General features: G+C 54.8%; 1 protein-coding gene across 2 annotated transcripts in view; it reads left to right on the plus strand.

The window, feature by feature from the left end:
- Nucleotides 1-15118, plus strand: part of CTBP2 (C-terminal binding protein 2) — a 90455-nt gene that overhangs the window by 5430 nt on the left and 69907 nt on the right. For both annotated transcript variants that reach the window (XM_006754940.2, XM_015572895.1), the window contains exon 2: nucleotides 14284-14387. The gene's annotated coding sequence lies outside the window, so the exon portion shown is untranslated. The remainder of the gene's footprint in view (nucleotides 1-14283; nucleotides 14388-15118) is intronic.

The raw sequence follows: 15118 nt of genomic DNA on the forward strand, positions 1-15118 counted from the left end.
CTGAGCCAGGCTGCCAAAGGCAGGGGGCTGTCCTTGCCCTTCTCCCCCGTGTCTGCTAGGGGGCGGCCTTCTGTCACCTCCAGTGTCTGCTAGGGGGCGGCCTTCTGTCACCTCCAGCCATGCGGGGGCAGGCGAGCAGCGCCGAGCGGGCCCGGGATGAGGGCCTGAACACACCTGACCAGGTCCTGCCTGCCAGGAGGGACCACACAGGCACACAGCGTGGTGGCCAGGAGGCCAGGCAGGGAGGGCGGGTGGTCCCAGGCTGGGCACAGGTCCCATCGTACACACTGACACCAGGGGAGCCTCTTCAGGGAGCTGGGGTGTGGGCTGCAGTGGGCGGAGCCACCTTGGCTCCCAGGTGGTTCTAATGAGCAGAACCACTGCCCGGCCCGCGGCCTCAGCTGTTCCTTTCTGCCCCTGGCCCAGCAGGTCCGAACTTCCTGCCCCCCAGGCTGGGTGGGGGCAAGGGCAGGGAGAGGCATCTGGGAGGCCCAGCTCCTCTCTGTGCCTGGGGACAGGCACACCTCTCCTGCAGGGCCACTCCCGAGGAGTGCTGCTCCCCGAGGGGTGCTGCTCCCCACAGGGGGCCCAGTCTTCCCACCGCCAGGTGAGGGTCTTTGGGGCTTGTCAGTAGCTCTGCGAGGCTCTCCTGGAGCAAAAGTGGAATCAATCTTGCGGGACAGGTGTCTGTGGGGCGGAGGGCGGGGTAGATTGAAGGTGGGAGAGCTGGCCGCCGGGTCCGGCCAGCTCGGCCCTCCCCAAACCAGGAAAGCGGCTTCCCTGCGAAGGAACTCCGGAGCCTTCTGCCTCGGTCAGTGTGCAGCTGGCAGGGGAGAGCGGCTGTCGCCTAGGAAACCAAGCAGCGGCCCTCCCCAAACCAGGAAAGCGGCTTCCCTGCGAAGGAACTCCGGAGCCTTCTGCCTCAGTCAGTGTGCAGCTGGCAGGGGAGAGCGGGGGGAGAGCGGCTGTCGCCTAGGAAACCAAGCAGAGCTGGCTCGGGCCTGCCAGCCTGTTGGGGCTCCATGCCTGGGTGGGGGTGTGTGCCCCCCAAAACTGGCATGAGTCAAGGGGGATGGGGTGGGGAAGGTCCTGTGTGCATTTTTACAGGGAGAGAAGCCAGCTTCCGTGAGTGTCTCCTCGGTGTCGGGTGGGAGGCGGGTAAGTTCTGTGAATAGGACAGGAGAGAGGGAAGCAGGGGTGTGGGGTGCGGCGGGTGCTGAAGGGGGAGTGGAGGACGCCCTGGGCCTTTCCAGGAATCTTGCTTGTGGGTCAATGGGCTTTTGTGGAGGCTCGGGGGAGGGGTGGCCAGGGCTATGGGTGCCCCTGGTAAGAGGAAGGGAGCATGTGGGAACCGTGTGGCCCTGGACCAGGGGAGACGCCGCTAGCTGGCCCCGCGGTGGTGCCCGCGGCCTCAGCTGCTGCTGCGGGAGGGGGGGGGTTGTGCCAACTCAGAGGCCGGGTTGGGAGGGAACGAGGGAGAGCACGAGGTTCAGACTGGAGGTTCCTCCCTTGGGCGCCTGGGGTGCTGGTGCTTTGCCCTCGTTCACCTGAAGGTTCTCCTTGCTCTCCGGTGGCGGGTGGCGGTTTCCAGCCAAGTTCGTTTGGATCTTTCTTCTCCCCTGGGAACCTGGTGGGTCCTGTCACTGGGTAGCCTCCGGCAGTGACGGGACCAGCAGGATCCTGAGCCCAGCAGATCCCGCACCCTGCCTGGGGTTACCTGGCCCCCTGAGCTCAGAGCTAGAGCCATGCCGTTACCGCCCCACCCTCCACCCCCCACCCCTGCCCCTGGGGTGCAGGGGGTTGGATGGCAGGAAGCAGCGGGTCCATCCTATGAAGCTCAGTCTCATTCCGCCGAATCCCCCTGCCACGGCCTCTGCTGAGGGGCTCCCACTGGGTGCACTGACTTGGACTGGGTTGGGGTTTGTGCTTTTGCTGCTGTGGACTCTCGCATGGGGCTGAGCTCTGGCTCCCCACCCGTGACGTGGGAGGGATAGCAAGTCCCTGACGAGTGGCTGTGGGAATGGAAACAGGTAATGGGTTTAAGAGTTTGGTCATTGGGGGCTCTAGGACATGGCTTTTGAAAGCTTGTGTTTGTCCCTTCTGACCTTAGTCTTTGTTTCTTGCTTAATATACAGGTGAAGTCTTGAAGGCCTGTGCGTGTTTTGTTTCTGGAACCAAACTGTATTGTATTGCCCATGGGAAAAACATCTCTGGCCTGGGGGCCACAGCCAGGAAGTGAGGGGTGTCTGCAGGCCCTCCGGGCAGTTCCTCCTGTGCTGCTCGCACCTGCTGGCTCAGGAGAGCACCTTAAAGCGAGGCGCTTCCTCCTGCCCGAGGAGCTCGAAGTCTGGAGGGATGGGTGCGCTTGTGTCGTAAGGAAGTTCTGAGGCTCTGGGGGCTGAGTGACTGAATTGGTTCATTTTGGTTCATTCGATTCCAACGGCCAGCCCAGTCCTTAGAATGACTTACACTTTACAGCTGTGTTCAGATGACAGCCGCCAAACCGCCACCTGTGTTCAGAGGGCGCGATGGCTCAGACCCTGGGAAGAGACGGTTCTGCCTGCATTTCTCTAGGGCAGTGGTTCTCAACCTTCCTCACGCCGCAGCCCTTTAATACAGCTCCTCATGTTGTGGTGACCCCCAATTTCATTGTTACAAATTGAACATCATTAAAGCGTAGTGATTCATCACAAAAACAATATGTAATTATATATGTGTTTTCCGATGGTCTTAGGCGACCCCTGTGGAAGGGTCGTTCAGCCCCCAAAGGGGTCGCGACCCCAGAGGTTGAGAACCACTGGTCTAGGGTGTCCATGGATTTCTCTGCCTCCTGGCCTTGCACACTTGAGCGTAACAAAGTGTGAGTAGTGACGGCTGAGGGCTAACTTGGGTACCACTTGCAGAGCAATGACGGGATGGTACACAGAGTGGAGGACGGGTGGGCAGGTGAGCAGGTCTGGAGGAGTCTGGGCCACCGGGGCTTGAATCCCACCCCAGTCCGAGATGCCTCCCAGCAGGCTGCACTTGACGCTTTACCCATTCTGAGATGACGCAGAGGCAGGAGGCTGCCCTGGGCAAGAATTGGACCAGGGATTTGTGTGTCATGTTTTGTGGGTGCTGACCCACATACTCTACACGTATTTGCATACACCAGACACCTGGGATCAGAGTGTCGGGGGCAGTTTGAGCAAGATTCAGGCTCCAGGGCTCCCCTCCTTGCTGTTCATCACAGTCCAGGGAGCTTTATCTGGAAGAGGCTCAGGGCCAAACTCAGATCCAGGGACTACTGAACCCTTAGAACTAAGTCATCCATTCTGATTTTTCTCTCTGATGTCTGTCCCTTGCTGAAAAAGAGTTTGTTTTCTGGGGCTGTCACTCAAAATACGGTTTTGCACCATACCATTAAACTTGTCAGTGTTTGCTGATTTGTGTTTATTGAAACGAAATCCATTAGGGTGATGTGAAAATAGCGCTCCACTGTTTACCAAACCCGATTCTTGTTTTTGATATTTTAGTGCATCATCTGTTCTCACTTGAATGTTGTGGAATTTGTTGGTAAAGTGTTATGCAGATGAAAATCCATATTTCATTGAAGTTTTTTTTTATTCAAATGAGTGTAAAGAATATGATAGTCATGGTGCCTGACTTGCCATCTGAAGCAGAACCTTGGCATTGGAGCGAGATTCCGTCTTCGAGAGATTTTGGATGGGCCGGGACCTTGACCCAGATCCGGGTGCTGAGTCAGCTGCCCCTCCCAACACTGCCCCTCACCAGCTGGGTGGCCCCTGGCAAGTCCCCTAGCCCCTGGCTGCAGTTCCCTATCTATGACATGGCGACTTCTGTTGCTGTTGGAAAACTTCAACAAAAGCACCATTATTTCACTGGTTTTCATCATTCTAACATCTCTGGGATTGAGTTGTGTCATAAACTTGGTAGCATGCCACCTGACAGTGTCTAGTTTTCTTTGTCTGTCAGTGGCTTGTACAGTAATTCTGGGCCCGAGCTTTCACGGTATCTTAGGCTTGATGGACATGGAAGCGTTTTTTGCAAACTTGAAAGTTTTTGAGTTGGACGTTCCCCAGGACAAGGACAGTCGCTCAGCTTTCTAAGTTGACCAGGGAAAGTCCGGTGGTGACCACATCGTCACTTCGGTGCCACGGCTGTGAGGCAGCGAGAGTTTAATCCATGTGTTTCTAGTTGTTGGCATCGGAGTTCAGGTTTGGTTCAGTGGTCAGATGACCTTGGATTCTTATGTTCAAGAGAGACCCGGGCGCCTCTACTGCTTCCGAACAAAATGAGCTGCTGGGGTCGCTTCAGACGGAGAAGTCTGACTTTATGGGACAACAGCATTTAACGCCGGCCCGGAAGACGCGTGGTGTTCAGCAGAGGGTGTGCCGTGCGCTGGGCTCATCTGTTTGCTCTTTCCGGAGCTGTGGTGGCCAGAAGGCTCCACTGCCCTGAAGGTGCTTGGAGAGGGAGGCTCGGGAACAGGCCGGTGTAGGTGGGACTGCCCGGGTTTTGTTCCCACAGTGACCCCTCCCCATGCAGGGACCTCCTGTGTTCTCAGCCTGCGTTCACGCAAACCTGACCAAGACCCGGCACCTTGGGTGTCAGTGGCGCTTTAGCTCGTAGTGGGGAAGTGACACCTGCCCGGCGGGTGTTTCTCTGGCCCTTGTTCCAGAGACGGGGTTCTGGATTGACCTGCGCAGAAGGTTCCCCTAATGGGCGTGGTTCTACAGTGAGCACACACCCAGCCCCAGATTCTGACACCCAGCGCTGTTCTCTGTCCATCTCTGTGTCCATCAGTCTGTCTCCTTGGCAACGGTTCTCTGCTGCATTGTTGGCCTCACTCTGCTCCGCTCCATCCCTTCAGCAAGTGTCTCATTACCCGAAGGTGACTTGTCCGTGGTTCGTCCTTTTGTTTTTGGTCGAGGTTTCGGGGCAGTATCCCAGAGGTGGGAGTGGGAACGTGAGGTAAAATCAACGCGTGGATCCTGAGCATACTGACCGACTTGTGCACCCCAAGTCCCTGTCAAGACCTCAAGCAGCCCTGGCCCGAGTGGGATGATTGGGTGTCATCTGGGCACCGAAACGGTCACCAGCTCGGTTCCCGGTCAGGGCACATGCCCAATTCCCAGGCCCCGTCCCAGTAGGAGGTGTGCCAGGCAGCCAGTCGATGGTCCGCCCTCACATCAAGGTTTCTCTCTCTGCCTTCCTCTCTCTAACATCAATTACAATATTTTTAAAAATTATTTTGAAAAGATTTGGAACATACTCCCACTCCAGAAAGTCCCCTGATGGCCCCTTTCCAGGCAGCACCCACGCCTACCACATGATCACGTTAGACAACCACGTTTGTACCCCAGTACGATGACTTGTGCCTGTTTGAGAATGTAGTATATAAAGTACATACATGCACACATACGCTACACATACAGACTTGGGTGTATGTGCAGTATTACGTAGATATATATCACACCACCCATACCTTTCTGCAGAAGCTTTTTGTTTTTTATTAAATTCAACCTGATTTTGTGGGTTTGAATGTTGTAGCCAAGACCAAATCGCCTGTCTTCCTTATCACTCGATGCGTCGTATTCCACGGGGAATCTGGTTACCCAGTGTTTCCTCACCTGTGGACAGACACGGGCTGTGCTAGCCCCTGGCTTTTCTGAATAAAGCTACTGTGGCCCATTCTTGTCCATGTCTTTTTATGGACATATGTTTTCAGTTCTCTTGGATAAATTCCTAGACGTGGAATTGCTGAGTTGTAGAATTAGGTGTATGTTTAGTTTTAGAAAGCAGCTATAAAATGTTACACCGCTGCCCATCGTGAAAACCGAGCTGTTCTTTAAACCATTCAGCAGAAGGTTGGTTTTCTGCTTGAGAGGTGGGGGGTGAGGAAACGGTTCCTGTGCCCACAGGGAGGTGCTTGGGGGAGTGTGCCCCGTTTGCCCTGCTGGGGGCGGCACCGCTCTGGAGACAGCAGCCGTGGCCTCCGATGTAGACGGGCCTGCTTCTCCGCCTTCCTGGACATCCAGCAGGAGGACTGGTTTTTCCTGGCCTGGCCTTGCCCCCACCCCCACCCCCCCACTGCCTCTCCCCAGTGGCGGGCGGATCGCCGTCTTCGCCTCCTGGTTCTTTTCCCGTCTGTGCCCCGCTTTCTGGCTTCATGGCGAACAGAAGTTGGGTTTGGACCCACTGGATCACCATGGAGTAGTCTCACGTGCATTTCTAGTCTGTTTCAGTGCGTGGGGCCGGCTCAGCATGTGTCCTAGGTGACTGGCTACCTGCAGGTCAGCCGCCCAGTGGGCTGGGCCAGCCTGCGACCCAGCAGCCTCGCTGCTCCTCCGAGTCCCATAGGCCAGGGCCGGGGGGAGGTGGGGGCGGTTAATAGGGTACTAATGTGGATTCTGTTTTATCCCGCCTCTTCCGGGAAAGTCATCTGAGGACTCAACACAGTAGGGCTCTGAAGGGGCGAGATTGGGGAAGGGCTGGAGGTGATCAAGAATGCAGGCACAGCAGCTGCAAACATCAGGCGAGCCGGCTGTGAACAGAGACTCTAAATGGAACAGCCCTCTGAGCTGCAGAGACAGTGTGTCCTGAGCTGCTCACCACGAGGAGTGATTCACTGGGAGCTGTCCTGGGAGAGAGGTCTCCGGCCGTTGAGGGCTGTTGACAAGTGTCAGGCTGGGTTCCTGCAGCTGCTGCTGTGCCCCGTCCCCCAGGAAAAACCAGGACCGACCCTGCGAGGTCGCTGCCTTCTTCTGTCGGCGCTGCTGTTTCCCAGGTGACGTGGGTGCCGGCCCAGGGCGCAGTGGTCAGCGGCGTTTGCAGCCCCCGTGGGCGCCTGGTGTGTGCATGCTTGCTACCCACGCGGACCTGACCTGCAGCCACCGGGGCTGGTTTTTGTGGAGCACTTGCTGTTTGCCTGGGGCCGGGGAGCAGGAGTGATGTTCCAGTGGGGATGCTGCTCATGTTGGCTTTTTACAAAAACGATGCTCGTCTCCAGTTACTAAAGTCATGGAGACATGGAGCATACTGTTCTCCGGGGTTTCCTGAGCCGTTGGTGTTGACAAGGCTGCATTCCTCATGTTGAAAGGAAGAGGACGGCCGGAATATAAGGCTTATCTGTATTGAAGTGTTTCAGAAGGAAGATGGATCTGCTCTGTGTTTAAATATAGCACGTGTTTGCTACCGAGTTGTTGGAGAATAAGCAATTGAGTATGTAGGTCATCGACTTGGGAGAGTGAGTTCCGAGTCCTTCCTGCATCTGAATAACAGTCTTACAGTTGGGCCGCGATGCTGCGCAGAACTGGGTTACACGGAGTTCAGGAGGTCTGGGAGGGGAACGGGGAGGCACAGGGAATACCTTCGCCCCTTAAGGCATTGGGGGTGTGACTTGGTGCAGGGCCTGCTGGCCGCAGCCCGCCTGCCGCAGCGGCCCTCACCAGTCTCGGTGTACGGAGAGGGGCTGGGTGCCGCGCCCCACACAGACCTGCCGGAGAAGGGGCGAGGGCTGTACTTAATCAGGGTAAATGCCAGCGGCGTATTTTAATGCGCTGGATGCAGACGCAGTGCGCGGAGTTGCGTGTTTAAAGGGAACTGCCACCCCCTTTGAAGGTATGTGACATTTACGAGATCTGCAGCAGGAGATAGCTTGACAGCTTCAAATTATGTTTGAAAGAGTTTTTCTTTTAAGAAAGAAAATGATTACTTCTACTTTAAATGTCATTGCGGAGACATAAACATGTTTAATCAAGTTAGATATTTAATTCATGTAGAATGTAATTTTCATTCCCAGGGGAGAGCCCTGGTTATTTCTTTGGCAGCCTGGAAGCTGGGCAGTGTTGGTGATTTGGATGCGGTTCGGCTTTCTGCGTCAGCGGCTCCTTACGGGTTTGGAGAATCGGGGGGAGAGCATTGATTGAAATGTGTCGTCGCCCGGACACGTACTTAATGGCACATCTTGGGAGGGGGAGGCCCGTGGTGATTGTCACTGGAGACATCAGGATAAGCTCCTGGCGGGGGAATTGAGGAGGGTGACCCTGAGGACAATAAAGGCAGAAACGGCACCGATGCTTCTGTAATTCCCTTCTTTTGGCTTCTTTGACTCAGCGGGGAGTTATGGAGAGGGCTGGGGTGACGTGCCAGCAGCTCTCGGGGAAGGGGAGGCCGCAGGGGCTCTGGGAGGACAGAGCTTTGGGTTGATACCGTGTGACTGGGTTTTGTCACAAATGCTGATGTGGGGTTCGAGGGCACCGGCAAGGTCCCCAGGCAGCTGGACAGGCAGCACTGTCGCTGCGGGGCGCCTGACTCTGGTGGTCGGCCAAGACACTCCAGAACCTTCTCCGAGGGAGCTGGGTGTTGGAAGGTGGCCAGCCCAGCGGAGAGCCGTGTGCGTCAGCCCGGGCCGGTCTTGGCCTGCGCAGCCTGCTGCCTGTGGTTTCGGTTTAGCCAGGCTGGGTCAGGGAGCCCTGGAGTTCGCTGCCAGGGTGCCCACTAGCCCAGCGAGGGCCAGCCCCGGGCCTGGCGTTCTGTGCCCCAGGGCTGCTGGGAGGGAAGGCGCCCTATCTGGGATGTGACCCTGGGAGCTTCGGGCCTGGCAGCTGGGAGGAGAAACCAGTCAGTTGTGCCCGTTCCCAGGAAAGAACTTACGTCGCCGGCGCCTTTGCCAAGTGCGGCGAAGGTCAGGGTTCAGGAGCTGGGAACTGCCTGTGGCGGGAGGGACGGGCTCCGGGCCTCTCTGAGTCAGCAGGGCCCTGAGCACAGGTCCATGAAGAAGGAATCGTCCTGGTTATTGGTCAGCACCAGCCAAACCAACCAACCCCCAGAGGGTTGAGCCTACCTGTTACTTTGTAGCTGAATTTGTTACTTGGAAGCAATTGAAGAACCTTGTGGTTGTGAGGGAAGTGAGACCCTTTACCTAGTCTCCCCAGGTAACGATTTGCAGAATGATAGCAACATGACCAGGAAATTGACTGATTCACACCACACATACTCCGACTCCAGCATCACATGTATTCACTTGGTATTTGCTTCTGTGCAGTTGTATCGTGGGGGGAGCAGGGGGCTCCCGTAGCACCGCTGTGGTCAAGGAGCACAGAGTCCCGGCACCCCGGGGCCCCTGCGGTCTGTTTGCAGCCACACCCACGTCAGGTGGCCGAAACATGGTTGTTTACAGAGCGGGCCTCCTTCCAAGACCCAGCTTGTTCAGAGAAAGTTCCAGAGTTGGCGTCCAGTCCCTAACCCTGACAACCACTCATCCGTTTCCCGTCTTTGTTAAGACTGTTACATAAATGGAACGAGGTGGAGCGTCGCCTGTAGGGATGGCATTCTTCACTCAGGACAAGCCCCTGTGAGATGCACTCCAGTGGCTGCCATGTCACTACTTGGTTCCTTCTTACTGATGAAGAGGAGTCCATCCTTAGTTTTGGACTCAATTTTAGACCAGAACCCGGCGATGAGAAAACCCACTCTGGAGGCCTGAGAGTTGCAAAACAGCCCTTCCTTGCTAATGTCAGGGGTGGGGCACCTCTGGCCTCCACACAGAGTGGCCCATGGCTCAGCAAGCGTCCATGGGGTGGTTTCGAAGGAGTCGCAGTGCCTTGTTGGCTCAGCTGGTTCGGAAACCGGCCAAGAGCCTTCACTCCTGAGCTGTTGGTCTGGGTGGTGTGGTGCCCATGGACTGAAATATGTGGAGAAGCAGAACTCGGGAGGAAGGGTTCCTCAGTGTCCCCACTTTGTTAGCAGGAGAGAGAGTTATTCAACCATTTTCTTTTTATTTGGCTTCTTAGACGTTTCTTTTATGTAAACGAGTGGCCCGGTGCATGAAATTTGTTCACATTAAAAGGGGATTAATTAGAGGAAATATTTTAATATTGCTCTTTTCCCTTTCTCTATAATAGAAGTGTCAGAGATGAAAGAAAATTAGTAAAACATATATGAAAATCTTCCTCCTGTCAGAGTTGGGCATGCTGTGGGACCCAGAGTCAAGTCCCTGCCCACCCGCGTGCACCTCGAAATTGCACGAGACCCAGATCCGGCCGGCCCCACCCCCATCAAGCCCCGCCGGGCTGGTGGCACAGCCTCAGGTCCCCCACCCTGGCCCAGCACCACACAGCCTCAAGTCCCTACTGATCGCTTGTTGCGGGAACCCCACCTCCACTGTGGGCGCAGCCATCTTGTGACGGTGTGATGGAGTGAGGGTCATTTTGCATATTACCTCTTTATTATAGGATTGACCACACCTCTCATTTCTCCCTAGGGGTAGGGTGGGGTCAGGGACAGAATCTCCTCTGTCATCAGTGGGGTTTGTGTTACCGATATTGTCAGCACATGGGTTTTGTGTCACTGTCGAGCTAACCCTGTGCCCCTGATCAAACGGGGTGTCAAACGGGGTGTCAATGGGGTGCCTGGCAAAAAGGCACTTAGAGAACACCTCTGCCTCCTCCATGCCCTTGTCTCCAGCAGGGAGAGCACCGGCAGGGCTCTCCTGTTGGTTGATGGGGCTGTGTTCTCAGCATCCTCCTCTCCTTCCACCCCTTCTGGAAGGTTCTGGACCATTTCACAGAGGCATGCATGCCTCGCTGGCGGTTTTCTTGTTTAACTACCATTTGGAAACCGGAAAGGCCGTTGCTGAGACACCGACAGTGTCTGGCTTGTGATGGGAGTTGACACCTATCCATTTTGGGGCCTGCATGTGCGCGGGGCCCAGCAGTCAGGCTGTCCTTCGAGCCGGACTGATGTTAAGGGGGCCCTGGTCCCCTGACGAGGACTCTTCTCACTCCTCTGGTCTCTTCAGAGTTAACAAGGCGGCGTCATGGCTCGGCTGACTTTCCTGCGGACACGTGGGGACACAGCCAGGCTTCTGGGAGCTGGGGGTCGGACTGCTCAGACCAGCTGCCCTCGCACTGCAGCCAGCTGGGCAGCCGGGGTGTGGGAACACAGCTTGAGTTCACAGAATGACGTTGTTGTGTGGGGGCTGCTGCTCATGGAGCCTCTATTCTTCTTTCTGTCAAAACTTGGCGTGTGCTGACCTGATCAGCAGCACCCATTTACCGATTCCCTTCTGTGTTTACTTTTCCAGTCGTTTCCAAGGCTCCCTCCCCCCAACCTGGCATCCTCCTGTCTTGTTTATTTCTCCAGCAGCCTGCAGCCCCATGGATGGCACCCAGCTCGGCCACCCCTGCTCACCTCGCCCGTCCCAGCCCACTGGCTGTGCAGGGCACAGAGGTGGGAAAGCAGGAGGCTGGAGGGCGGAGCCAGGGACGGATGGATGGACTGCATCTGGGACAGCACAGAAAATAGTCTGTTTTGTTTTTTAAAAAGTGGCTGAGTGCCAAGACTTCCCTTAAAGTTTTCCACGCACTGTCCTTATATTTTAAGACGAGAGTTTTAAAATCTTGGCTGTTGGGTCTTTTCGCATTTTTAAAACATAAAGCCAGCTGAACATAATGAATATTACAGAATTTCCGTAAACGCTCTCTACAAAGACCGAGTATGCGCAGTTTCTTCCCGGAGAGCACTTTTCTTACTGAAGTTGAAACGGAGGGGGCGGGGGGGGGGATAGTGACGCGTGGATTTGACCCTCCGCTCTCTGTGCCAGGTGCGCTGTGTTGGGCCGTGGGAAGAATGAGCTTTCAGTGTGGCTGTTTTCCCCCGCAATGAAGGGTGATTGTTTCAAAGCTCACGGCTATGGTTTGGGTTTTGTTGGGCTGTAGCAAGTGGAGGGGATTCCGGGAGGGATCGCGTGGCTACAGTCAGTGTAAATACCTCAGGTCTCACATGTAAATCCTGTCACCGCACAGGGATGGCTCACTCCTCAGACACTCCTTGGTTTTGCCAGATGATATCCAGACCAGGTGTCCGCTGCTTCATGCCCGAGGGGCGAGGCCTTGCTGGGAGGGAGTTCACAACCACAGGCTGGGCAGGTGCATACATTCTGTGGAGCGAGTGCAGGCACCATCCCTGGCGACTTGGGCTTCTGCTGTCACAGGGTCAACCCTGGCCCTGGCGGAGGCACGTGCTGATCGAGTCCACTGAGTCACCTCTGTGTCTTGGGCACCCCTGGGAGTCCTCAGAGAGACCCTCCGAGAACATCTCCCCCGGGAACCCACGCGGGACCGCTCCACTCTGCGCTGTCATCAGGCAGCTGCAAACGCCCGCTTCAGCGGCCTGTCTGCAGCCTCTCGGATTTCTGTCTTGAAATCCCATGGAATGCCACTTCCGCTGCGAAGCCCTCCACAGGCAGTTACCTGTTCCGGGTTAATTTTACTGGGAAGCCTCTCGGAGCAAGACTGTTCCCGCCGCTAGGATCAGGTGGATGATAACATGTTCATTTGTCTTCAGACCTTTGTCTAAAAATAAAAAGTAACGTTACAGACACTTCCAAGTTTTACTTCATATATGTATGAAGTAATATTCCAAGTATATCAGGAGATACATATATTTATATAATACCCTTACATATTTGAAAATCCACTGATTACTTAACGTATGTATCCATGAACATTTTCATGTCTACCGTGGAAAGCATCTGAAATAGAAGGGACAGGAAGCCCATGGCACACCAGGACAAGCCACACCGGTCAGGGACTGTAAATCCCATTATGCCGTTCGTTAAATATTTGGTTCCTGCTATGTTCCAGATACGGAGAAGCCCAGATATGAATAAAATGGGATCAGGGCATTTATTTAGCTGGTAGAGACTTAGAGATAGGCAGGGTAGACAGCAGCCTGGCATTCAACAAGGAAGGTATTACAGAAGATACAAGATGGGTTTTGAAGAGTGCATAGGAGTTTCCTGGGCAAGCTCTCACCACCTCAGAAATGTGGTTCCTTGGCCATAGTAGATGCTTATTTAACATAAAACTGTTATGTCAGAGGCTTGGGACTACTGAGAGCCTATACTAGTCCCTCCCTCCCCGGCACTAAGAGGCTGTCTCTGCCCCTCTTTCCTTGATTTAGAAAATTGGCTGTTTAAGGTAGTGTGAGGAGGGGGGTGCAAATTCCTTCTTGAACTTGAGCAGGTCTTCAGAACTGCTCCTGCCACCACTTTCCTGTCCTCATGAAGGAGGACCTGGCTGCATCTGCCCAGGGTGTCTGCCTCCTTATGTTAACAGGACACAGGACTCTGGCTTTCGTGAATGGGGAGTCGGGGCCTGGGAGATCCAGGCATCCCTCTCCGATTTGCTACATGATCCGGCAGGATACGTCACAGGATGGATCCCAAGGCTGATTGAAAGGGGAGAAACTATAATAAGAAACTCTAGTTTCCTGAGATTTGAATGGTTTGAAAGGTAGAGTGTGGCTGAGAAGTTGGTTACAGTAACGTCACATATTTTAAAAATATTAGTTATAGGGATCCTAATCGATTATAAGGTGGGGCTGGCAATGGCCAGCATTGGCCACAGCCATTCCTTTCCACCAACCACACCAGCCCTCTCACAACACAGACACCCCAGTTGCGTGGCAGCCCAAACGTTGAAAGTCCGGGTTCTACGGAAAAGCCACAGCAAGGTACCTGGCGCGCCTGCTGCCCAGGTGTTGGCCCTTTCTGTGCGCCTTCCGCCTGCCGCGGGGAGCCCTTCCCCTCCGGCCCCTGCCACTCGCTCTGTGTGGACAGGAAGTGGCTCAGATGGTGCGAAAGGCCCATGCAGTTGCTCTTCATCCCATGTATCGGAAAATAAATGAGAGTCCTGTTTAATGCATCACCTCTTTTCATATTGCATTTGCCAAGAAAGTGCAATTTTATTGAACATTAGGATTGAATTCTTAACTGAGTAATCAATTTTAGTAGTAAGTTAAAATGCCTTCTATTAATGGACAACTGCAACCGTTAATCAGGGTTACAGTGGATTACCTGTTGTCAGCATTTATGCTAATGGCGCTGGGGCAGGGTGGGCCTGTGCCTTGCCGAGTATAACTGCACTCCGCACCCAGTGGGCGATACTTTGTGCCGCAGTGCTGATGGCGTGGCGCCCCTGCTGGCTGCTCGGAGACGTGGTGCCGTTTTCACGGCGATGACACGTCACCTTCTAGGTCGGCACGCTGGCTTCGTGTCGGGAGAGATGGAAACGTTCATTTGTTCTGCTGCTCCCCTGTTTAATGTGATCTGCGCTGTGACTAAAGCAAGACAAATAGTATTTTTAATGAAACCGTTTAATAACCTCTGGAAGCCGGAGTCGAAGGCACTGGGAAAACGCAGTTAAAGGGCGGCTGGGTGTAAACAGCACAGACACCGCGGCTTCCGTTCCACTGACCCGGTCCTTCTGCTCTCAGGGTTTCATCACCGTGAGTGGTCGTGAACCAATGAAGCTGGATTCCCTTCAAGAGACGGACAGCCCAGCGTGTGGACTGTAGAGCTCGGGGACAGATTTATTTGGGTGAGTTACTGTAAAGTGCCTGCAGGTAACAGTTCCGGCTTTCTAGAGCCCCCTTCGGAATGTGCTTTCAATTAGTGGGTGACTATGGATCGCCGCAGCGTCTGGGAGTTTCATCGGGGTGTCTAAGAGCAGGGCCACATTGATTGCCGTTCAATTAATTGCATCTGGTATTTTCATTTATCAGAAGCAAAATACATGTAATTAACTCTGAAGCAATATAGTTTCGTGTGAAATGATTGCTGTTGCTGCTATAAAGATAAGTCAGCGGGAATGCTGCTGCTAGGAGCGCGGGTCAGAATGGGAGTCGAGTTCGGACTTCTCGACACATTAATTACAAAGAATAAAGATGAGTTAGGGAGACCGCCTCGACCCCCTCGAGTCGTCTGCACAGTGGGGGGTGCGCTTCCTCAGGGCGCCCGCAGCCTGCTGGCCAGTCTTCCCGAGCTTACACCCCCATGGCCAGCCCCTAGGCGGCTTGAGCACGGCTGGGCGAGTCCTGGCCGCCCAGGGTGTGAGTGAGCGGGACGGTCGAGCTCTGGCTGCACTCAGGGGCTGTGGTTGAGAAAGCATTGGTGATGGAGTCCGCCCTCCGCCCGGGGCCTGGCTTTAGTTTCAACACCTTGAACCATTTTCACAAACCCTGGCTCGTCCTGCAAGTGGCAGCTCTCGGAGTGATTGAGTTTTACCGGCTTTAAAACATGTTTCTTCTTGAGCTGGCACCATCTTCACAC

The sequence above is a fragment of the Myotis davidii genome, unplaced genomic scaffold, assembly GCF_000327345.1.
Source record: "Myotis davidii unplaced genomic scaffold, ASM32734v1 scaffold72, whole genome shotgun sequence".
Classification (NCBI taxonomy): Eukaryota; Metazoa; Chordata; class Mammalia; order Chiroptera; family Vespertilionidae; genus Myotis; species Myotis davidii.